The sequence below is a fragment of the Balaenoptera physalus genome (genome assembly GCF_965194825.1).
Source record: "Balaenoptera physalus genome assembly, chromosome: 11".
Lineage (NCBI taxonomy): Eukaryota > Metazoa > Chordata > Mammalia > Artiodactyla > Balaenopteridae > Balaenoptera > Balaenoptera physalus.
Window position 1 is genome coordinate 77,012,878 of NC_138896.1, and position 23,264 is coordinate 77,036,141.

A 23,264-nucleotide genomic window follows, 5' to 3' on the forward strand; every position below is an offset into this window, starting at 1 on the left:
TAAGACATGATATAAGCTGAAACATGTGCCCCTGGGCTGGTCCGCCTGGATGAAGCTGCAGTGAATGGAGGTGAGCGTCCACAGCTGGATCACAAAATTAGAGGGTGGTGCATGTCCTGTCAGCAGTAGCCAAGCCACAGGGAAGGCTGCGTGGACTGTCGATTTCAGAAACGCCAGAAAGACGCCTGAAATTTGAGAATTTCTAGAACAAAAAAGATTCTATGCTTTTTTTATCTCTACATGTTGGATGTGTGTTTTATTCATATTATTCTACCTACAGCATGACTTTTGATACAGGGTATCAAAGAAGTGGCAAGCTGCTCATGAGATTGTGGCCAGCCCTCTTGCCTCTTCTAGCTAGATAAAGGCTGTGGAACATTGGATTTCACCTTCTTCACTTAAAATTTTTTTCCAGCTTTATTGAGATGTAATTGACATACAACATTGTATACAATGTTTAAGATTACAATGTGTTGATTTGATTTAATTAGTATGTTGCAAAATGATTACCACTGTAGTGTTAGCTGACGCTTCCATCATGTCACATAATTGCCATTTCTCTTCTGTGGTAAAGACATTTCAGGTCTACTCAGTTAACAACTTTCAGGTATATAATACATTATTGTTAACTATAATCACCATGCTGAACGTTAGATTTCCAGAACTTCGTCTTCTAACTAGAAGCTTCTATCCTCACCTTCTTTGATTTTATACTTCCTGGTAAAAGAGTGAAATGCAGACTGTAGATGAACCAGAGAGATGACTTGTTAAGGAATCTAATGGACCCTTTCCTCTCTGCCATTTCTGTAGAAAGGTGTTATTCCAGCATCTGTATTTTATCCCAGCTTCTTACAAGTCTCTCTTAATACAGACCATTGCCTGAATCCCTGGAGCCCGTGTACTTCTAAGGCATCCCTGCGGTGTGTTTACTGTTACTACTCTAGCCAACAGACATGAAACCGAGATGGTATTTCTAGAAATAAAATGGCTCCTCATTTCCCTACCTGTCTCAGAATCACACTGGATCCTGAAACAAAGCCGGCAACACCACTCATAGCAACTCCCTAGCTGCAAGGAGATTTGTCGTCAAAGCACCTGACAAGCTACATCTGATCCATCCTCAGAACCGACTTGTCAGGGGAATAAACACCAAGTGTCAGAACTTCCCAAGAAATCTAGTGATGAAAAGCCCTTTAACAATGAACAAATTAAATTCAGTTCTAACGCCAGGAACAGAAAGAAAGCGAAATGAAGAGGCACAGAAGAGCAAGCCCAGGTATGATTTTAGATAAGGCTGGAGATGAGTTAGACCGTTAACGAGAAACAGATACTCGAAGACCTTTCAAGACAGCAGACGCTCCGGAGAAGGAGGCTGATCTGGGAATGTCTTGCAGCCAGGAGAGGTACTTTGGTGCTGGCAATTAGCTAATTTTTTTTTAAAATATCCCGTCCATGGACATCCACCGGACAATCATGTTTGCACCTGCTTTTGCCACTCATGTCCTTGCATTTTTTTTCCAGACCTTCTATCCCAAGGCTGATATGTACACATCGTGATTTATTTGTCTTGTTTCCACCTCCGCATTCCTCTCTAGTGCTGTCAGATCAAATAAACATGCTCTAAGTGACCACTCTATACTTCAGGCTTGAGGCTTCTCAAAGCCAACATGTTAGATGAGCTCTAACAGTCTAATGGTGTGATGGTTTCCATTAAGTACTGAATCTTGCCCTGTAGGGATGGAGCTAAGAAATGCACAAATTATTTAATGTAAGGGCTTTGCTGATGACTGATAAAATCAAATTAGCTGCTTTGGGCTAAGGATGAATTTGAAACAGAATTCCCTCCTTTGAAGAGACAGTGACAAATCTATTTGATAGGTCTGCATGTCAAGTTTCTTTGGTAGAAAATTTAGCAGAATCCTTTGCTAGGCCAAGTGAATGAGATTGGCTTAGGTTATGGACTAGTTTTTTTTTTCCTAAAATGTTTATTTTTGTCACATTATTAAACCCATACCCACCCATACACATTTTATTTTAAAAAGCAGAAAAAAAAAAAACCCTCATTCCTAATTCTAACAGTCCAATAAAACTTGACATTTGGAGTATTTCCTTCTAGCCTTTTGTCTATGTGGGTGTATAGTATAGATATTTTTACAAAATAGAAGTCATTTTATATATATGGATATTTACTTTTTTACATATTTATTAAAAACTGATTTCAACTGGTATATAATAGACCATATTCTGACTCCATTTTTGATTATTGTTTCAGGTTCCACTAAAGGTGGAACTAAAGGTTCCAAATTCCACTAAAGGTTACAAATAGTTTTAAGTCTCTTAATATATGTTGCCATATTATTTTCCAAAAACTCTGACTCAACTTGTAACCCCAACAAGTAATATATGGTTTTTTAAGTTTTGGGAAGGTTGGGTATTAAAAACTTAGAATTCACTTCCTATGTGTAGATACTTTCCAAAATATTTGCTAGGTGAAAATACTATCTCATCGCTTTTTTTTTTTTAATTAATTTTATTTTTGGCTGTGTTGGGTCTTCGTTTCTGTGCGACGGCTTTCTCTAGTTGCGGCAAGCGGGGGCCACTCTTCATCGCGGTGCGCAGGCCTCTCACTATCGCGGCCTCTCTTGTTGCGGAGCACAGGCTCCAGACGCGCAGGCTCAGTAATTGTGGCTCACGGGCCCAGTTGCTCCGCGGCATGTGGGATCTTCCCAGACCAGGGCTCGAACCCGTGTCCCCTGCATTGGGGGCAGATTCTCAACCACTGCGCCACCCGGGAAGCCCTATTTCATCGCTTTTTGAATTGACTAATGAAATGTATTACTTTTTAGGCTTTTAAGTTACTTTTACAAAAAATTAATGTGTGAAGAGTTTTGCTTTGTTCTACTCCTTCCTGGCTACATGATTCCCTAAATCACTAAATGTGTAATTATGACTTGGTGTAACCAAGAGTGTGTGTTTTGAAGTAAAAATGCATCACTTTTGTAACCTGAGTAGTTCCTTGGTCACATGTGATCTAGTCCTAGTGTGATTTCTTGTTTGAACAAACATGATACAGGAGCCAAAATTAACAACAATTTAAAAAATATATATCTAACTTTGTCTCTCTTAAAGAACATTTTTAAGATCTAATTTATAATCCATGCTAATACTTTTTAAATTATCCTGCTTATTCCTTTCTTTTTTACCCTGTGGCTGCTTGAAAGCTCCCACCCCGCCACCGCACCCAATCCATACTCTCCATCAAAAACTGTGTCCAGCAACCCATACCTCTTAGTCCTTGCCTTTTATATCACATCCGCCTTCCTCCTGACACTCTGATCTTAATTTCCTCTACCCAGACTCCAAATTTGGTATCACAAAAGTCTCGAATCATGTTGCCAAAGAACTCTGTTTGATGGAATGATAAGACGCACAGGTGCACGTTGACTTATCTTTTCTTTATGCTGGCTTTCTGGACGCTACTAGCTGTCAATATGTAACTGTCAATAGGGCTTCGCAGAAAATCATCACTGTTTGCACAGGAGAGCCCCATCTCAAACCGAGTTACCACTTGTTGATGGTCAATAAAATAAAATAAATTTCTTTTTGAATTTTATTTTATTTTTTATACAGCAGGTTATTAGTCATCTATTTTATACATATTAGTATATACATGTCAATTCCAATCTCCCAATTCATCACACCACCACCCAGCCCCCACCACTTTCCCCCCTTGCTGTCCATACGTTTGTTCTCTACATCTGTGTCTGTATTTCTGCCCTGCAAACCGGTTCATCTGTACCATTTTTCTAGGTTCCACATATATGTGTTAATATACGGTATTTGTTTTCCTCTTTCTGACTTACTTCACTCTGTATGACAGACTCTAGATCCATCCACGTATCTCCAAATGACCCAATTTTATTCCTTTTTATGGCTGAGTAATATTCCATTATATATGTGTACCACATCTTCTTTATCCATTCGTCTGTCGATGGGCATTTAGGTTGCTTTCATGACCTGGCTATTGTAAATAGTGTTGCAATGAACATTGGGGTGCATGTGTCTTTCTGAATTATGGTTTTCTCTGGGTATATGCACAGTAGTGGGATTGCTGGATCATATGGTAATTCTATTTTTAGTTTTTTAAGGAACCTCCATACTGTTCTCCATAGTGGCTGTATCAATTTACATTCCCACCAACAGTGCAAGAGGGTTCCCTTTCCTCCACACCCTCTCCAGCATTTGTTGTTTGTAGATTTTCTAATGATGCCCATTCTAACTGGTGTGAGGTGATACCTCATTGTAGTTTTGATTTGCATTTCTCTAATAATTAGTGATGTTGAGCAGCTTTTCATGTGCTTCTTGGCCATCTGTTTGTCTTCTTTGGAGAAATGTCTATTTAGGTCTTCTGCCCATTTTCTGATTGGGTTGTTTGTTTTTTTAATATTGTGCTGCATGAGCTGTTTATATATTTTGGAGATTAATCCTTTGTCCGTTGATTTGTTTGCAAATATTTTCTCCCGTTCTAAGGGTTGTCTTTTCGTCTTGTTTATGGTTTCCTTTGCTGTGCAAAAGCTTTTAAGTTTCATTAGATCCCATTTGTTTATTTTTGTTTTTATTTCCATTACTCTAGGAGGTGGATCAAAAAGGATCTTGCTGTGATTTATGTCAAAGAGTGTTCTTCCCATGTTTTCCTCTAAGAGTTTTATAGTGTCCGGTCTTACATTTAGGTCTTTAATCCATTTTGAGTTTATTTTTGTGTAGGGTGTTAGGGAGTGTTGTAATTTCATTCTTTTACATGTAGCTGTCCAGTTTTCCCAGCATCACTTTTTGAAGAGACTGTCTTTTCTCCATTGTGTATCCTTGCCTCCTTTGTCATAGATTAGTTGACCATAGGTGTGTGGGTTTATCTCTGGGCTTTCTATCCTGTTCCATTGATCTATATTTCTGTTTTTGTGCCAGTACCATATTGCCTTGATTACTATAGCTTTGTAGTATAGCCTGAAGTCAGAGAGTCTAATTCCTCCAGCTCCGTTTTTTTCCCTCAAGACTGCTTTGGCTATTCGGGGTCTTTTGTGTCTCCATACAAATTTTAAGATTTTTTGTTCTAGTTCTGTAAAAAATGCCATTGGTAATTTGGTAGGGATTGCATTGAATCTGTAGATTGCTTTGGGTAGTATAGTCATTTTCACAATATTGATTCTTCCAATCCAAGAACATGGTCTATCTCTCAATCTGTTTGTATCATCTTTCATTTCTTTCATCAGTGTCTTATAGTTTTCTGCATTCAGGTCTTTTGTCTCCCTAGGTAAGTTTATTCCTAGGTATTTTATTCTCTTTGTTGCAGTGGTAAATGGGAGTGTTTCCTTAGTTTCTCTTTCAGATTTTTCATCATTAGTGTATAGGAATCCAAGAGATTTCTGTGCATTAATTTTGTATCCTGCAACTTTACCAAATTCATTGATTAGCTCTAGTAGTTTTCTGGTGGCATCTTTAAGATTCTCTATGTATAGTATTATGTCATCTGCAAACAGTGACACTTTTACTTCTTCTTTTCTAATTTGTATTCCTTTTATTTCTTTTTCTTCTCTGATTGCCATGGCTAGGACTTCCAAAACTATGTTGAATAATAGTGGTGAGAGTGGACATCCTTGTCTTGTTCCTGATCTTAGAGGAAATGCTTTCAGTTTTTCACCATTGAGAATGATGTTTGCTGTGGGTTTGTCGTATATGGGCTTTATTCTGTTTAGGTAGGTTGCCTCTATGCCTTCTTTCTGGAGAGTTTTTATCATAAATAGGTGTTGAATTTTGTCAAAAGCTTTTTCTGCATCTATTGAGATGATCATATGGTTTTTATTCTTCAGTTTGTTAGTATGGTGTATCACATTGATTGATTTGCATATATTGAAGAATCCTTGCATCCCTGGGATAAATGCCACTTGATCACGGTGTATGATCCTATTAATGTGCTGCTGGATTCTGTTTGCTAGTATTCTGTTGAGGATTTTTGCATCTATATTCATCAGTGATACTGGTCTGTAATTTTCTTTTTTTTGTAGTATCTTTGTATGGTTTTGGTCTCAGGGTGATGGTGGCCTCGTACAATGAGTTTGGGAGTGTTCCTTCCTCTGCAATTTTTTGGAAGAGTTTGAGAAGGACGGGTGTTAGCTGTACTCTAAATGTATGATAGAATTCACCTGTGAAGCCAACTGGTCCTGGACTTTTGTTTGTTGGAAGATTTTTAATCACTGTTTCAATTTCATTACTTGTGATTGATCTGTTCATATTTTCCATTTCTTCCTGGTTCAGTCTTGGAAGTTTATACCTTTCTAAGAATTTGTCCATTTCTTCCAGGTTGTCCATTTTATCAGCATAGAATTTCTTGTAGTAGTCCCTTATGATGCTTTGTATTTCTGCAGTGTCTGTTGTAACTTCTCCTTTTTCATTTCTAATTTTATTGATTTGAGTCCTCTCCCTCTTTTTCTTCATGAGTCTAGCTAATGGTTTATTAATTTTGTTTACCTTCTCAAAGAACCAGCTTTTAGTTTTATTGATCTGTGCTACTGTTTTCTTTGTTTCTATTTCATTTATTTCTGCTCTGATCTTTATGATTTCTTTCCTTCTGCTAACTTTGGGGTTTGTTTGTTCTTCTTTCTCTAGTTCCTTTAGGTGTAAGGTTAGATTGTTTATTTGAGATATTTCTTGTTTCTTGAGGTAGGCTTGTATAGCTATAAACTTTCCTCTTAGAACTGCTTTTGCTGCATCCCATAGGTTTTGGATCATCGTGTTTTCATTGTCATTTGTGTCTAGGTATTTTTGGTTTCCTCTTTGATTTCTTCAGTGATCTCTTGGTTATTTAGTAATGTATTGTTTAGCCTCCATGTGTTTGTGTTTTTTACATTTTTTCCCCTGTAATTGATTTCTAATCTCATAGCATGTGGTCAGAAAAGATGCTTGATATGATTTCAATTTTCTTAAATTTACTGAGGCTTGATTTGTGACCCAGGATGTGATCTATCCTGGAAAATGTTCCGTGCACACTTGAGAAGAAAGTGTAATCTGCTGTTTTTGGATGGAATGTCCTATAAATATCAATTAAATCTATCTGGTCTATTATGTAATTTAAAGCTTGTGTTTCCTTATTAATTTTCTGTTTGGATGATCTGTCCATTGGTGTAAGTGAGGTGTTAAAGTCCCCTACTATCATTGTGTTACTGTCAATTTCCTCTTTTTTAGCTGTTAGCAGTTGCCTTACGTATTGAGGTGCTCCTATGTTGGGTGCGTATATATTTGTAATTGTTATATCTTCTTCTTGGATTGATCCCCTGATCATTATGTATTGTCCTTCCTTGTCTCTTGTAACATTCTTTATTTTAAAGTCTATTTTATCTGATATGAGTATTGCTACTCCAGCTTTCTTTTGATTTCCATTTGCGTGGAATATCTTTTTCCATCCCCTCACTTTCAGTCTGTATGTGTCCCTAGGTCTGAAGTGGGTCTCCTGTAGACAGCATATATATGGGTCTTGTTTTTGTCTCCATTCAGTGAGCCTGTGTCTTTTGGTTGGAGCATTTAATCCATTCACACTTAAGGTAATTATCGATATGTATGTTCCAATTACCATTTTCTTAATTGTTTTGGGTTTGTTTTTGTAGGTCCTTTTCTTCTCTTGTGTTTCCCACTTAGAGACGTTCCTTTAGCATTTATTGTAGAGCTGGTTTGGTGGTGCTGAATTCTCTTAGCTTTTGCTTGTCTGTAAAGCTTTTGATTTCTCCATCGAATCTGAATGAGATCCTTGCCGGGTAGAGTAATCTTGGTTGTAGGTTCTTCCCTTTCATCACTTTAAATATATCATGCCACTACCTTCTGGCTTGTAGAGTTTCTGCTGAGAAATCAGCTGTTAACCTTACGGGAGTTCCCTTGTATGCTATTTGTCATTTTGCCCTTGTTGCTTTCAATAATTTTTCTTTGTCTTTAATTTTTGTCAATTTGATTACTATGTGTCTCAGCATGTTTCTCCTTGGGTTTATCCTGCCTGGGTCTCTCTGTGCTTCCTGGACTTGGGTGGCTATTTCCTTTCCCATGTTAGGAAAGTTTTTGACTATAATCTCTTCAAATATTTTCTTGGGTCCTTTCTCTCTCTCTTCTCCTTCTGGGACCCCTATAATGCGAATGTTGTTGCGTTTCACGTTGTCCCAGAGGTCTCTTAGGCTGTCTTCATTTCTTTTCATTCTTTTTTCTGTATTCTGTTGCATGGCAGTGAATTCCACCATTCTGTCTTCCAGGTCAGTTATCTGTTCTTCTGTCTCAGTTATTCTGCTATTGATACCTTCTAGTGTATTTTTCATTTCAGTTATTGTATTGTTCATCTCTGTTTGTTTGTCCTTTAATTCTTCTAGGTGTTTGTACTTTAATTCTTCTAGGTCCTTGTTAAACATTTCTTGCATCTTCTCGATCTTTGCCTCCATTTTTTTTCCGAGGTCCTGGATCATCTTCACTCTCATTATTCTGTATTCTTTTTCTGGAAGGTTCCCTATCTCCATTTCATTTAGCTGTTTTTCTTCAGTTTTATCTTGTTCCTTCATCTGGTACATAGCCCTCTGCCTTTTCTCCTTGTCTATCTTTCTGTGAATGTGATTTTTGTTCCACAGGCTGCAGGATTGCAGTTCTTCTTGCTTCTGCTGTCTGCCCTCTTGTGGATGAGGCTACCTAAGAGGCTTGTGCAAGTTTCCTGATGGGAGGGACTGGTGGTAGGTAGAGCTGGGTGTTGCTCTGGTGGGCAGAGCTCAGTAAAACTTTAATCAGCTTGTCTGCTAATGGGTGGGGCTTGGTTCCCTCCCTGTTGGTTGTTTGGCCTGAGGCGACCCTACACTGGAGCCTATGTGGGCTCTTTGGTAGGCCTAATGGCGGACTCTGGGAGGGCTCACGCCACGGAGTACTTCCCAGAACTTCTGCTGCCAGTGTCCTTGTCCTCACGGTGAGCCACAGCCACCCCCCACCTCTGCAGGAGACCCTCCAACACTAGCAGGTTGGTCTTGTTCAGTCTCCTATGGGGTCAATGCTCCTTCCCGTGGGTCCTGATGTGCACACTACTTTGTGTGTGCCCTCCAAGAGTGGAGTCTCTGTTTCCCCCAGTACTGTTGAAGTCCTGCAACCAAATCCCGCTAGCCTTCAAAGTCTGATTCTCTAGGAATTCCTCCTCCCATTGCCGGACCCCCTGGGTTCGGAAGCCTGATGTAGGGCTCAGAACCTTCACTCTGGTGGGTGGACTTCTGTGGTATAAGTGTTCTCCAGTTTGTGTGTCACCCACCCAGCAGTTATGGGATTTGATTTTATTGTGATTACGCCACTTCTCCCATCTCACTGTGGCTTCTCCTTTGTCTTTGGATGTGGGGTGTCTTTTTTGGTGAGTTCCAGTGTCTTCCTGTCGATTGTTCAGCAGTTAATTGTGATTCCGGTGCTCTCGCAAGAGGGAGTGAGTGCATGTCCTTCTACTCTGCCATCTTGAACCAATCCTCATTCAAAATAAAAAAAAATTTAAAGTCATTATTAGATGGCTACTACATTCAAGGTATTGCACTATATGCTCAAGAAACAGGGAAATTTGCATAGGTGAAGACTATCTGTTTCCTCTTCTCTAAGGTGTCTTCAGTTGGGAAGAAGAAAGCCATAAACATGGAGAAAAAACCCTATCTATCAAAATAAAATGTAATAATTATGCATTCCAAGAGAAATGCTTTAGAAAGGTCATAGCCACTAGACCAGTGCAATAAGACTATAAAACATATTCCTCCAGCCTCTTTCTTCAAACAAGACAAATTCATCCCAGACTGAAAGATATGGCAGCAGGGTCTCCAGCTTCAAACTTTTCAGTGTAGTCTGGTCCAGAGAAGGTGGTCTCAAATTTTGGATTCTCCAAATGTGATTTTGGTGTAGTTAATAGAGGTGCTACAAAAAAACCTAAAATGGAAGACATGCCCATTGTATCCTTTGTTTATTGAATATCTACTATGTGCCATATACTGTGCAATTCGCTGGGAATATCTTTGTGCACACAGCAGAGATGGCTATTGCTTTTCTGCAGTTTCCAGGGGGTATATTCTGTAAATTGGCCTCCATTTTGTCACTAGTTAACGTTGTTTTCCATTTCCCTGATCTTTCATACTCGTGTTTTCTTTTTTTTTTTCCGTATTATATGTTTCTTTGTAGGATGCCATAAATTCCTAACACAAGCTGGTTATAAACAACAAAGAATGTTTCTAGTTAGTCATGTGCCAGCATTTTTTGCCTTGTACTTGATTAGCTACTTGAGGACAGGGTTTCTGTCTCCCTAATTAGAACATGGTATTTGTTTCTGTATTTGTCTTAATACTCAGCGTTGTATGCAATACACTTCCCAGTAAATGTTTGTAGATATAATTTGTCCCACTAAAATAGTTTCTATGAGCACTGCCCCTGATTAAAACAGCAGTTCTGCAATCACTCAGGCAAGAGGCTTTGAAATATCCAAAACAATGTATTTGCACAGGAAATCTTGGGTTTAAAAAATCTGCTGGATTGTGAATAGATAAGAGTCGCCCAAACCAGCTAGCTTTATTTTCAGGGAACAAACAGATGGTTAATAGTTTATTACAATTACTGAGAACCAAGAAGAAAATGGTCTCACTCAAAGAAGAAATTTTACAGACTTCAGCTGAAGTTCAGGATTGAGAGGAAAAGTAGGGCTGTTGAAGGAGTGAACTGGATGATATATCTTGCCCAGTTTCCATTTGACACCCAAAGAGAAGGAAATTAGAAATGAAAAGGTTTGGCTTTTCTTTGGAAATGATCCTTCCCTGGTTGGACTTTGCAGGGAGTGTTAATGAAGTGATTCCAAGTGGAAAACACAGGCGGCTGACCCAAGACCTGATCAACACAGTATCCATTCAGTTTGATGCAGTGAGCAGTTCCCCCGTCTGTTCTGTATAAGACAGTGCCCCAGGCAAGATGAGAATGTGAGGGAGATAGAAGAATGTGGGGGAGGCAAAAATGAACAAATGCACAAAAGAGATGTATTCTGGCCCTAGGAATTGGGGAGGAGCTCGTGGAGAAGGCTTTGGAGGAGGGGTGAGTCAGAGAGCCAGGCAGAAATGGAAGGATGGGCATTATTCCAGGAGGAGGAAACCTTGAGTACAAAGGCATGGTGATGGAAAATGTGTTCTGTGTTTGGTAAGGGGGGTTGTATGGCTGGACCATTGGGGTGATGTCAAATTACCAAAGTATTAAAATATTTGGAGACATATGGGTGACTGAATTACATGCTCTGGTTCCACATAGATGTTTGGAGTCCTGATACAGCCTGATCCAGACCAGGGAACCTTCTCTCATGCATTACATGTGGGTACTAGGGGACCACATGGAAGTTCATCCGTCTCCACTTCCTCCCTCTACCCTCAGCTAAGCCAAGACTGTTTCTACAAACCTCCTGGGAAGGAGAGAACTGAAACTGTGATGTCATCCATATGGATGAGTGGTTCTTAAGATACATTCAGCGAAATCCTAAGGTTCCTTTGGAAACATCTCAGGGTTCCCCTGGAATGCAGAGACATAAATAATCAAAATGGGGGTGAAGTACGAGCAAGCACTTATCCCATTTCAAAGAGAGCAGATCTGCATTGGTCTATTTTATATATTAGCCCTCTGCATAAGACTTTATTTGGAAAAAAAAGAATTCCATGCCAACAAAACAAACAACAACAATAAAATACTTTTATATCTGAATAATCAGAAAACCACAGCAAACCTATGGAAATGGGAGGAGGCATGGTAGGTGTCAAGGGTGACGGACATAGAAAGGCAGGCAGTGATATTAATTATCAGAATAATCGCTTTTTAAAAATATTAGGCTTTAGGCAATATTAGGATTTGAATTTGCTTGGAGGGGAGAAATTTCAAATCTATAGCTAAGTATAACTGGGAATTGTATGATTTTACCTTTCTGAAAGAAATGAAAGAGCCCACTGCATGGAGAGAGAAGATGTATTTCTCTTGGCATGGGCAAGCCATTATAGGCAAACTTCAGTAATAATATCTATATATATTGAGAGCTTACTCAATGCCAGCCACTATGCGAAGCATTTTTATGTCCATTCATATCTAGTCTTTACATCAAATCTATAAAGTTGTTGTTTTTATCTATATTTCTTCATAATAAGGAAACAAGGCTCAGAAACTTCAGTAACATCCCTCAAATCGCACAGTTAATAATAATTAATAGTGGGGTAATTAATAACAATAGCAATAGCTGATGGAGACCATGTAAGAAGTTTCCAACTCATCCAAGTCCAATTTCAAAAGCAAACACTGACTATGGGACCCAAGATCACTTGGTTACACTGGAAAATTCCACAGGAAGAAATTCATCCATGTGCCACAGCTACTGCAATCTTTGGATCTTTTGTTTTATGACTCTTTCTTATCTCTTGTCTCCTTTCCCCTCATGGACTATAATATAGTTTTTTAAGCAATGAGATGGATGAGATATACCAAGCTTTTATATGCAAAATATGTGATTTATGGGGTTGTAATTATATTTTAATTATCATCAAAATTTTCTCTTTCTTTATGACAATCACCCTCAAACCTGCAAATAAATATATTAAAGTTTTTTATCTTAATTCTATTACAAATCAAATATTCCATTCCAGATATTTCAGGGCCAATATCTCTTTCTTTCTTTCTTGTGACTAATCTCTTAGCTTCAGTAACTCATTGTTAAATGGAAATAATCAGGCCTGTCTTAAAGAGTGGCATGACAATGAAAGATAATGTCTATAAAATGTCTCCTTTAGGGCCTGGGCCATGATAGGCACTTTGTGTTACAATGTTGATAATAATATGAATGCACATGTCTTTCCTTTACTTGGAGAAGCTGTCCTGTTTAATTGATAATTATTTCACTGGATTGTGTCTGTTACTTTGCAGGTACTATATACATTTGATGATCTAGGATTTAAGTCCATGGCACTTCCATTACCAAGAAGTAGAACGGAGGAGGCAGGGGGCTTGCTGGTGCAGACATCTCATAATTCCGAGCAGTGGTAGTCAACAAGAAGAAAGGATATGCGAAGGCGAAGCAAAAAGGAGGGAGGACGGGAAAGAGGAAAGGTACAGATATACAAGAAGCTAAAGGGAAGCGCAGAGCCAATGAGGGCTTTCCACTCTTCACTGTCAATGGCAAAACGCCTTCTCGTCTGAATGGCTCCTGTGCTTCATTCCATTGGAGAACTTCCCTCCTCTCACCCCTTCAGTCTACACTCGGGCTCTTTGCAGGCACCTCTTCTCCCACCTCCTCCGTCTGCCCCAGGCTGAGCAGAGTGCCCCTCCTGTGCATTGTGCATTCTGCCATGCTTTGTTCCGCCCACTAGGCTGGATCACGTGGCAGAAGCCCCATCAGTGTCTGCTGAGCTGGACTGCTAAAAGGTTCTGCACCTCTCACAGATCCAGGGTGTAAACTGAAGAGTATATACTTCCTGGGGATGAGTTCACATCACCCAAGTCTATGCAACTGACACAAGCACACTGATTGAAATACATATTGGTGATATCTTTGTCATTGCTCAGAACAGCTACAGCAGTTGTTAAAAACCGTCTTTTGCTTGTTGTGTTGTGAATCGGTTCGGTCAGGGCAGAACTGAAGCACACATCCCAGACATGGTTGTGGAAAGCACCAAATCTCCTTGTGAAAATCACCTTCTAGCTCCCAGGGCCCTTGTCCAACTGATCTGCCAGGTCAGGAATTCTGCAAGTTGGCAAAAGTGAAACCTCAGTGGCCTGGAGCTGCAGTGCAATAGAATCCCTGGGTAGTAATCCCTTGTCAAAAGGCGGCAAGGTGGGCGGCGAGGGGAGCTAAGCACTGTTGGTGAATTGGACAGGCTTCTCATACAATGTACCTGCTGCCCTCTCACTGTCTGCCTTACCGCCACACCTTCCAGAGTAGGGACCAATCAGATCACGGCTCTCATTACCGCCCCAGTCTCAAGTGCTTTACACTGTGGCAATGTCCCAGGCTCAGCAACGTCTAAGCAGTTAGCAGCATTAGGGCAGGGGACATAAAGAACTTGGCCTGAGCCTGCTTTGTTTATGGAGGAGGGGCTTATAAAATCTGCATGTACAGCAACAATATATATTTCAAAGGTCCACGGGTCGTCTGACCACATAGGTAATTGAGTCCAAAGGGTCTTTGAGCTGATAACTGTCAAAGGAAAGCCTCTAGGAATAACTTCTCTAGAGCTGCCCTTTAAATTAGGAAATCTGTCTATAGCAGGTTTTCTCAAACTCTCAGATAATGCTTTGTCACGGGAGCTGCCCCATGCGTTGTAGGGTGTTCGGCAGCCTCCCTGGCTTTTACCCACTAGATGCCAGTAGCATCGCCCTCTTCCTCCCAGCAGTGACAACCAAAAATGTCTCCAGACACTGCCAAATGTTCCGTGGGGAACAAGATTGCCCCCAGTGAAGAACCACTGGTGGTAACTCACATGTCTAGCTATGAAATGAAACCTCACTCAAGTAGTCTGAGCTACCCTGATAATCCTGAATCTAGCTGTGCTTTCAAACGACTTCAGGGTGGTTACACTTCTCCCCAAGCCTGGTGCCAGTGCAGCAACTCATTCTAAGCTATCCAAGCTCATTGAATCCAACCAGCCCAAGTTCTCCCTCGAGCCAATGTTGACATACATGAGAACAGCTTCTTCAGGTTCATTCATTAAATCAGCAAATATTTATCAAACAATATGCCAGGTTATAGAGTTTTGAAAAGATCCACCTGAAGTTTCTCATGCGGTAAAGTCCCTTTCCCGTCTCAAAGGAAAGAAAAACCATAACAATATTTTTAAACTGCCAACTTCTGTACTTCTGTACTGTTTCTGGACAATCTGATCACTTTTTATCCTTGGGCCCAATTATCCCTCTGCCTGTTTATGGCTTTGCTTCCTCATCTCTGCAGTAACAGGAGCTCACCATGATGCTTTGCAGTTATTATCACTGACAGCCTTTCTCTAGATAGCGGCATCCAGAAAACCAGAAACAAGGGCAAACCAGTGATGGAAGGCCTATGGCTTGCCAGATGCTACTCTTCTGCAAGAGCAACACACCAGCAATGATTTTGATCCAAAGGTAGCATTAGACATAAACAAAGAAACTGTAAATGTAATCATGTGAAATAGGAGAAAAATATATGCAGAACGAGATGGCCACCTGGGAAGGCAAAGGACGGAAGTTAAATAGTCAAGGGAGGTCAATAGATAAAATATTTAGAGGACACGCCTACAATTTGGGGTGACAGTGTATTTCAATAATCTGGGAAGTGACCCTTTGCCCTTAGAAGTTACTCTTTCCTTCTGTTGCATCATCTTAGCACTTTAGGCACAAGTCTGCTATGGCCTTTACACATGTTGCCTTACCTTACCAAGAGCTTTTCTTTGTGTTTTTCTTCCCCACCAGTCCAGAGCGGACCCTTGCTTATCCATCTCTGCATGTCCCCAGGAGGCAGTTCTGCTCTCTGCACACCTCTGACACTTGGGGCTAGAGTTGGGCTCCATTTGGCCGGTAGGTAAGACACATTTCACTCTTCCTACTCACTGTGATTTCCCCACTGATAGTGTTTGACTCTCAGCTTCCATCCTAACTAGGGCTGGTTCCTCAACCATTCTCTCCAAATTGGTAAATCTGTGCCCTGGAGAGGAATACATTAGAATATATAAGCTTGACCATTATTTCTTAGTTCAGGGCCGGTATTAATCCTAATAGGCATTTCATCATGACATGCTTCTCAAGCAGAGAGTCTGTTGGTGTGACTGGGAATCAGAGGGTCCTCACAAAGTCCTCAAGAGAAAGATGATAAATAAAGTGATGGACAGAAGACAGAACGCTCACACCTGGTCCAGGCACCAGTCCGGTTAATATCCTGCCTCGTCTTTCACACCATGATTTGTACTCCCTGTAGAGACATGAAACAGCATATGAGGGAAAATACCTTGGGTCAAATAAAACAGCATGGATAAAAAGTCCTCCTGTGTGTAGGGCCATTCTTCTCTGAGCCTTGACTATAAATCCAAATAACAGCACCTGCATCTTTCCAATGCAAAAGGAAGTTGTGACGGTCAGGAATCTACTTAAGAGGTTTGACCTCAAGAGGCGAAAGTGTTACTACTTGGAGTATTATTGTCTTACTCATATAGTCAACAGTTATTTCTCAGTAGATGCTATTCTGGGGGCATAGTGCTAGGTGGGCATTAAGAAGGACATACAGGTTAACGAGACCCTGCCCCTACTCCCGAAGGGCTTACCGTGAAGCTACTCAGAGGGGGCTGCATGGACTGTGCCTGGCCTGGGGGTTGTTTGTGACCCTCCACAATGGATAAGAAGAAAAACCGAGAGTAAGCATTTCGAAACTGGTACAGCAAGTAATATCATGTGTGTTGAATCTGATAACAAAAATTCAGATTTGCATTTTATGTCTCATTTTTAATTCATTTTCAGTACTGATTATGTTTTATAAAGGTAAGAGTCTACAACAGATTGGAAACTGAAAAACAACTTGTCCTTAACTATTTCCTGTTTGAGAAGCACTGGTCAAATACACACATGACTAAACTATAAAACAGGCAAGGGTAAATGTATAATATTAAAAAGCTGAAATAGTTTAATGTTACAGAGGGGGAGGAAGATTCTGAAAGAGATGGGTGCAAAGGTATAGGAAGCCTAGGAAGTCACAAACTTTCCCTTTCCAAGCTGAACAAAAATTAATTTAAAAAAAATTATTATTGACACTAGTAGGAAAAATAATCTCCTTATGATGAATGATATGATGAACTAAACTTTATGACACTTTAAATATACAGAAATATCATTTAGATGTGAAACTATTGGTACCAAATGTAAAGAAGATCCTGGAAATCTAAACAGAGTTTTTTTCTGGAAGAAATGAACAGAATGGTTGAAAACAAGCAAGGGGATTCTCAAAAATACCAGTGTCTCAAGCTAGAGAAGGATTGGATCCGGGGACATGGGAGACCCCAGAGTAAGTTCCTCAGTGTGCCTTCTAGAGCCGCCTTTCTCCGCTCCATAAACAGTATTCTGAGGCCACAGGAGTGGACTTGGGGCAGATAAACTTAGTAATAGTTTTCTCTAGTCTAGCGGATGGCAGAAGGCAAGGAAGTAATAATATCCCAGCAGCAAGTGTTTCAACAAAGGCCTGGCAGCAAAAGAGGTGGATTCAAAGGAGGAACATGCCTGTGGCCACACCAAATCAAATGCTTGCTAGCTACAGGGCTTCTCTGCAACTTTAACTCTGTAAAGGAGTCTGCTCACACCACAGATGGGAAAAATTGAAATCTGAGGGATACCCACCCTTTGGGATGGAATCCACTGCCTCTTCAGTGAGGTGTTTTCTGGTGTAGAAGTTCCAACAAAACTGGAGATTAATCAAACAGAAGCAAAATGACCAACAGCCTCGGCTGCCTTTCCTGGGAAGCTGAGAGATTATCAACATCTCACTCCGAATCTCATTATATAAGAGTTCACACATTTGTGGTAAACATTATTTTTCTGGCAAACAGGAAGACAGACTACCTGCCTTTTAAAAAGTGAACAAGAAAAAAAAAAAAGCAAGAAAAATAGGCATGTTTCCAGCATGAAAGTTCTGTCCCCAGTCCTCCCTTCCCCCACCACAAGAAGGAAAGCATGAGAGAGAGGCTGAACAGGTATGGAAAAGAGGGAAAGAGGAGGGCTTCATTTTAGAAGGATTTCAATTGAAAACAAACAACTATGACAACTTGTACTGAATTCTCAAATAAATTTTAAAGTACATGGATAAAAAAAGTGGCCAAAATATGGTAAGAAAACATGATACAAGGAATAGGGATGTAGCAGAACTTAGGAAAGAAATTGAGGAGAAAAGCAATGCTTTAAGACATAAAACTGCAATGATCAAAGCAGGGAGCAGAACCATTGCCACAGGAAACAGGATTTGGAAAATACAGGAAATGTAGCATATCACGACAAACTAAAAATCTTAAAAGCAAGAATGGTAGGTGTGGAAGGAAAGACAATATATATAGATATGTGTATTCTGTATACTAAGTATATATGATAATAATTTAATATGTTATATATATATACTTATAATCTGACAAATGGATAATTGGTGATCATAAAGAAAAGTAAGAGTTCTACTAGAATAAAACAAATATTTGGATAAGGAAGACCTGAGTCTACACACTGAAAGGGCTCACAGAGCCTGGAAAAATCTGTAAACATCAACCAATGCTGAGAAAAAATTTAGTAAAATTATTGTACTACAATGATGAAGAAACCATTCTGCAAGCATCTATGTAGAATAAGCAAGTTACTTAAGATAATAAAAGAGACCAGGTAGTTTTCTCACAGAATTAGATACCAGAACATAATGATAGCAGCAGGTTAAGGCCATGGGCTTTGGGGACAGACACACCTGGCTTGTCCATTCACCTGCTGTGTGACCTTGCACTTGTACCAGTTACTTAAAGTTTCTGATTCTCAGTTTCCTCATTTGTATGGAAAGATGACCCAATCATATAAAATTAGCCATTGCATGCTTTGCTAGCTCCAGAGAGGTCATGAAGAGGAACAAGACAGACTATCTATCAAAATATAAAAGTCAAAGAAATCATCTCCAAGGCACCACAATATACAGAGTGAGAACTACTGGAGCTATAAGAAGAAATTCTGAGAAGCGTAATAGGGAGGGTGACTTTATAAATGTTTCTAGTCCTCATTAGGTCAAATAGAAAACAAATCAATAAGGCAGAAGGGCTTTAAATTGTATAATCAGTTAAGTAAATGTCTGTTTTATGTCTTACAACCGAGAATATATATTAGTGAATTCAAGAGGCATTTACAAAAATGTTCCAAACTACTTCCAAAATTATTCCAAAAATATATATATAAAAATAGTATAGGCTGAACCCTTTAATCACATGCAACATAACACAAAATATATAAAAGAACAAACACTGGGACTTGCTTAGTGGTCCAGTGGTAAAGAATCCGCCTTACAATGCAGGAGACACAGATTCGATCCCTGGTCAGGGAACTAGGATCCCACATGCTGCGGGGCAACTAAGCCCGCACACCACAAATACTGAGCCCGCGTGCCACAACTAGAGCGCCTGCGTGCTGCAAACTACAGAGCCCACGCGCTAGAGAAGTGCCACAAGGAGAGAAGAGAAAACCCACAGCCACAACTAGAAAGAAGCCTGTGCGCCACAAGGAAGAGCCTGCGCCACAATGAAAGATCCCATATGCCACAACCAAGACCCGACACAGCCAAAAGTAAATAATAAATAAATCTTTTTTTAAAAAAAGAACAAACACTACCAACAAACTCCCTGCCCAACAAATGACAATTTTTTAAAAATCTCTACAACATCTCTAATGTTAAAGAGAACATCAAAACCGCTAATGCAAAACATGGAAAACTAAGTGAGAATATTTCACCCAAAAATCTCTAGGATATAGCAAAAACTAACAAGGTAAAGATTCACCCTCGCACACATTTGTTATTAAAATGAAAGTGTAGAAATAGTAAGATGAACATTATCTTCAAAAAATACAGCAAAAACACTACAAAAATAAATAAAGAAGCAGAAGGGAGGAAGTCATAAAGGTAAAATAGAGATTGATATAGTAGAAAACAGAAAAAAAAACCAAGGGACTTGCTAAAGCCAAGAACTGGTTCTTTGAAAACCCAGTAAAACGGATAAATCAGTAGCTAGTCTAATCCATGACCAAAAGCGAGACTGCTCAATACTCAGAATTAGTAATGAGAAATAGAAATTGAACACAAATTTAGACTATTAAGAACCAATAAGTACATGAAAAGATGTTCATGCTCACAAATAATTACATTAATACAAATCAAAGCAACATTGCGATAACATTTTTAGCCAAGAGATTGGCAAAGATATGTCACCATCCAGCTTAGGGGAGGATGGTGGGTAATGATCCTCTTTATGGACTTGATGAGTGTGAAACTTCATACATACTTCCTGGAGAGCCCTTTGGTAATCTTTGTCAAACCTGTGAATGTGTATAGCCTTTGACCGAATAACTTCACTCACGGCGATATGTTCTAAGAAGATAATCAGACACACACATGCACACATGTGTGGCACAAACAGCAAAACAGTATTCTATGTCCAATAAAATGCATGCCTTTAAAAAATTATGTTATAGATTTACATTGATTGACTTGAAAAGATGTCTACAATATGTTAAGCAAAAAGAAGCATGTTAATGGGAAATTATAAATTCAAAATCAAATATTTTGAATACCTACTCTATGCCAGACACTCACCTAGGCAATGTGGTAAGCAGCAGTAAATAAGATAGAAAAAGTTCCTGCCCTCATAGAGATTAGAACAAAATATAAACCAACGCTATTAGGTAACACACATCTGAGGAAAATGGTCACCATGTATGAACAGTAGTTATCTATATTTAATGGGATTTAGGGTAATTTCTACTTTCTTCTTCATTTCTCTGTACTGTTTGAAAATCTTTAAATGAACGTATCTGATTATTTTAATCAGGAAAAATTATTTTCTGAGAGGTGTAGAAATTGTTTGTGGTTGAGGGCATGGTATATTTGGCGTTTAGGGGGTGCTAGAAAATAAAAGTAGCATTTGCATTTTTCAGATTGCAGTGGTATTTCCCATTATGATCAATATATATCATTATTTATCAAATTTAAAAATAAGAACATATGCCTGTTCATATAAACGCACAAAGACTCTCACACAAAATGACATGTCCAGATTTAACAAATCCAGAAGTCTTCTGAGTCCTCATCATCCAAAGATGGATACAAAAATCAATTAACTACAGCTCTTGTGAAGTATGAAATGGTCCAAATTTCTCTGAGATGAAAGAGCCAATGGCAAACTCCTGTGTGGCTCCAGGTGGTGGTAACTCTACCACAATATTGGTAACTTCTTAGATTTTCCTAACCTCGTCCCATTTGAAAAAGTGGTAAAATATTTGAACAAGAAAAGAATGCATGCTTTAGTTCAACTTATTTTTCATGTTTGACTTTAATTTGGGGACTACACGCTCAGTATTTTGATATTGACATCTGTTTTATGTTTTGATTATTCTTAAATGTGCACTTCAGTTGATGTGAACTCCTCAAATTTGGGTGACGTCTGTCATTTGAATTGCAAAACTGTCTGCGGCTTCCCCAGGAGCCCATCACGGGAATAATGGGGTTCAGTGCCTTCCTTGGTACCACATTCATTTGTCTTCTTTATAAGGTTGACATTAGTGTTGGAATGCCCTGCCCGCTACTGTCTTCTGGAAACTATCTGAATCTATTTGGCCTGGGTCTGCAGTTTAGCTCAGGGCAGATGAGTCTCAATGGCACCCATGTCCCTGTGCCCCACCAGAGCACCTCTGTTCTACCATTTGAAAGCAAGGGGCTCACGTTCAACCCATCTGTCTGTTATGATAGAGCTTCCCCCATTCAGCCTTAGAAATAAAAGAGTGTGTGTAGGAGGGATGCATCTCATAGATGCTTTGGAGTAAACTTTGAGAGAGGCATGAAGACACAAGCTTTAAAAACAATGAATTGTGTTCTAATATAACAGTGAAGCTTGACTAAAAAGAGCTTAAAAAGAAGGACGTTTTATTTTCAAATAGATAAGAAATCGGAAGCTAGAGAGGCTAGGCACCTGGACAAAGTCATCAGGCAATATTCTATCATTCCTAGGGTGGGCCCTTGTCCTCATGGTACAAGAGGGCTTCTGGAGTTCTAACCATCTCATTAGCATTGCAAACAGCATTAAAAGAAGGAGTAGAAAGAGACCTTTTCTCCCTTTTTTGGGGACTTCCTACAAATCCCACACAATACTGCTGTCTAAATCCCAGTTTAGTTGCTTGGCTGCCAATAGCTACAAGGTAAACTAGAGGAAGCAGGTTTGGTTTTTTGTTTGTTTGTTTTTTACCAAGTGGTAATGAGCAAGCTAAAACTCATGGTCCTTATTAATAGGAAGAATGGGAGAATAGATAGGATATTAGAAGGAAACATGTAAGCACACACCAGGACACGTGTACATAATTTTAATAACTGTTACCAAGATTCTTCTTAGAGAAGGGGCTGTTACTACTAAGTACCATGAGGTATTACTTGGGTATGAGAAGATAGAGCTTAAGTCAGGATCTGGAGAAAGAGGGCAGGTCTGAAGTAGGACTGAATTTCAAATGGGAAGATTCTGACTTTTGTAGTTGTGCCCAAGAAAGGAGTGAGACAGTTAAGTGGAGAGAAGAGAAGGCACAAAGGATATGTGAAGGGGCCAGAGAACTTGGAGAGGTGGTGCAGTGAGTTTTTAAAAAAGAAATGAAGGAAGGAAGGAAAAGGAGGAGAGGGGATGGAAGGATAGAAAAAATACATAAATGGTAGCCATAAAGTAGCCAAATGGATTTCTAGAACAGGAGTGGCCAACGTCCAAACCCACCTCCATCTGCCCAAACTTACTACATTCACAAAGGCCCTGTGCTGTGGGAGGAGAGTATAAGTCTAGAAAAAAGGCTGGGAAGGATCCTTAGCCAGTCAGTGTACCCAACACGGGGCAGTGGACATGAGATAACATTAAGTAGAAGCAGCAGTTTTGAGACAAATGTGATTGAGAACAAGAGACTTGCCCTGGAAGTCACAAACATGTCGGGGCTCTGAAGAACAGACATATAAGTCACGCGGTGGATGTTGAGCCAGTTCTCTCTAGAGCTTAAAGGACACTTCCATGTGAGTTAAGCTGCTATAAAACTTTGTTCCCTCGTGTCACTCTCCCAGTGTAAGGAGGATGGGAAAATGTTTATTTGAGCTTTAGTAAAACATAAGCTTTATAATATAGAAAAATGAAGTTAAATGCCATGTAGCTGGTCAGTGGTTCAACCAGAACCAGAGCCTGTGCTTCTCATGGCCTCCTTCCTTAGGAAGGAAACATGTGTCATTATCTAGTCAGCTGAGAGGGAGTCTGGAGTGATGTGCTCAGATGCATGACTGAGTCTAGTCTTGGCAGAACTGGTGCCCTGATTCATTAGTAACGTCTGCTCTGTGCTTTGGATGTGGGGCATCAGCTGCCATGCACTAGGTCTGTTGTCCTCCTTTTAGACCATGATGACACTCTAAATTGCTGAGATTTGCAGTAAGGCCATTTGGTGTAATAGATGTAAGAAGTCATGACTGTTCA

At 39.7% G+C, this 23,264-nt stretch overlaps 1 long non-coding RNA gene across 7 annotated transcripts in view; it reads left to right on the top strand.

Annotated features, from left to right (window-relative positions):
* Window positions 1-23,264, top strand: part of LOC309638491 — a 90,906-nt gene continuing 67,642 nt past the window's right edge. For 6 of the 7 annotated variants that reach the window (XR_014251162.1, XR_014251163.1, XR_014251164.1 and 3 more), the window contains exon 1: window positions 1-23,264. This exon is cut by the window's right edge. This is a non-coding gene — a long non-coding RNA (uncharacterized lncRNA). The other variant, XR_014251168.1, reaches the window with a different exon arrangement.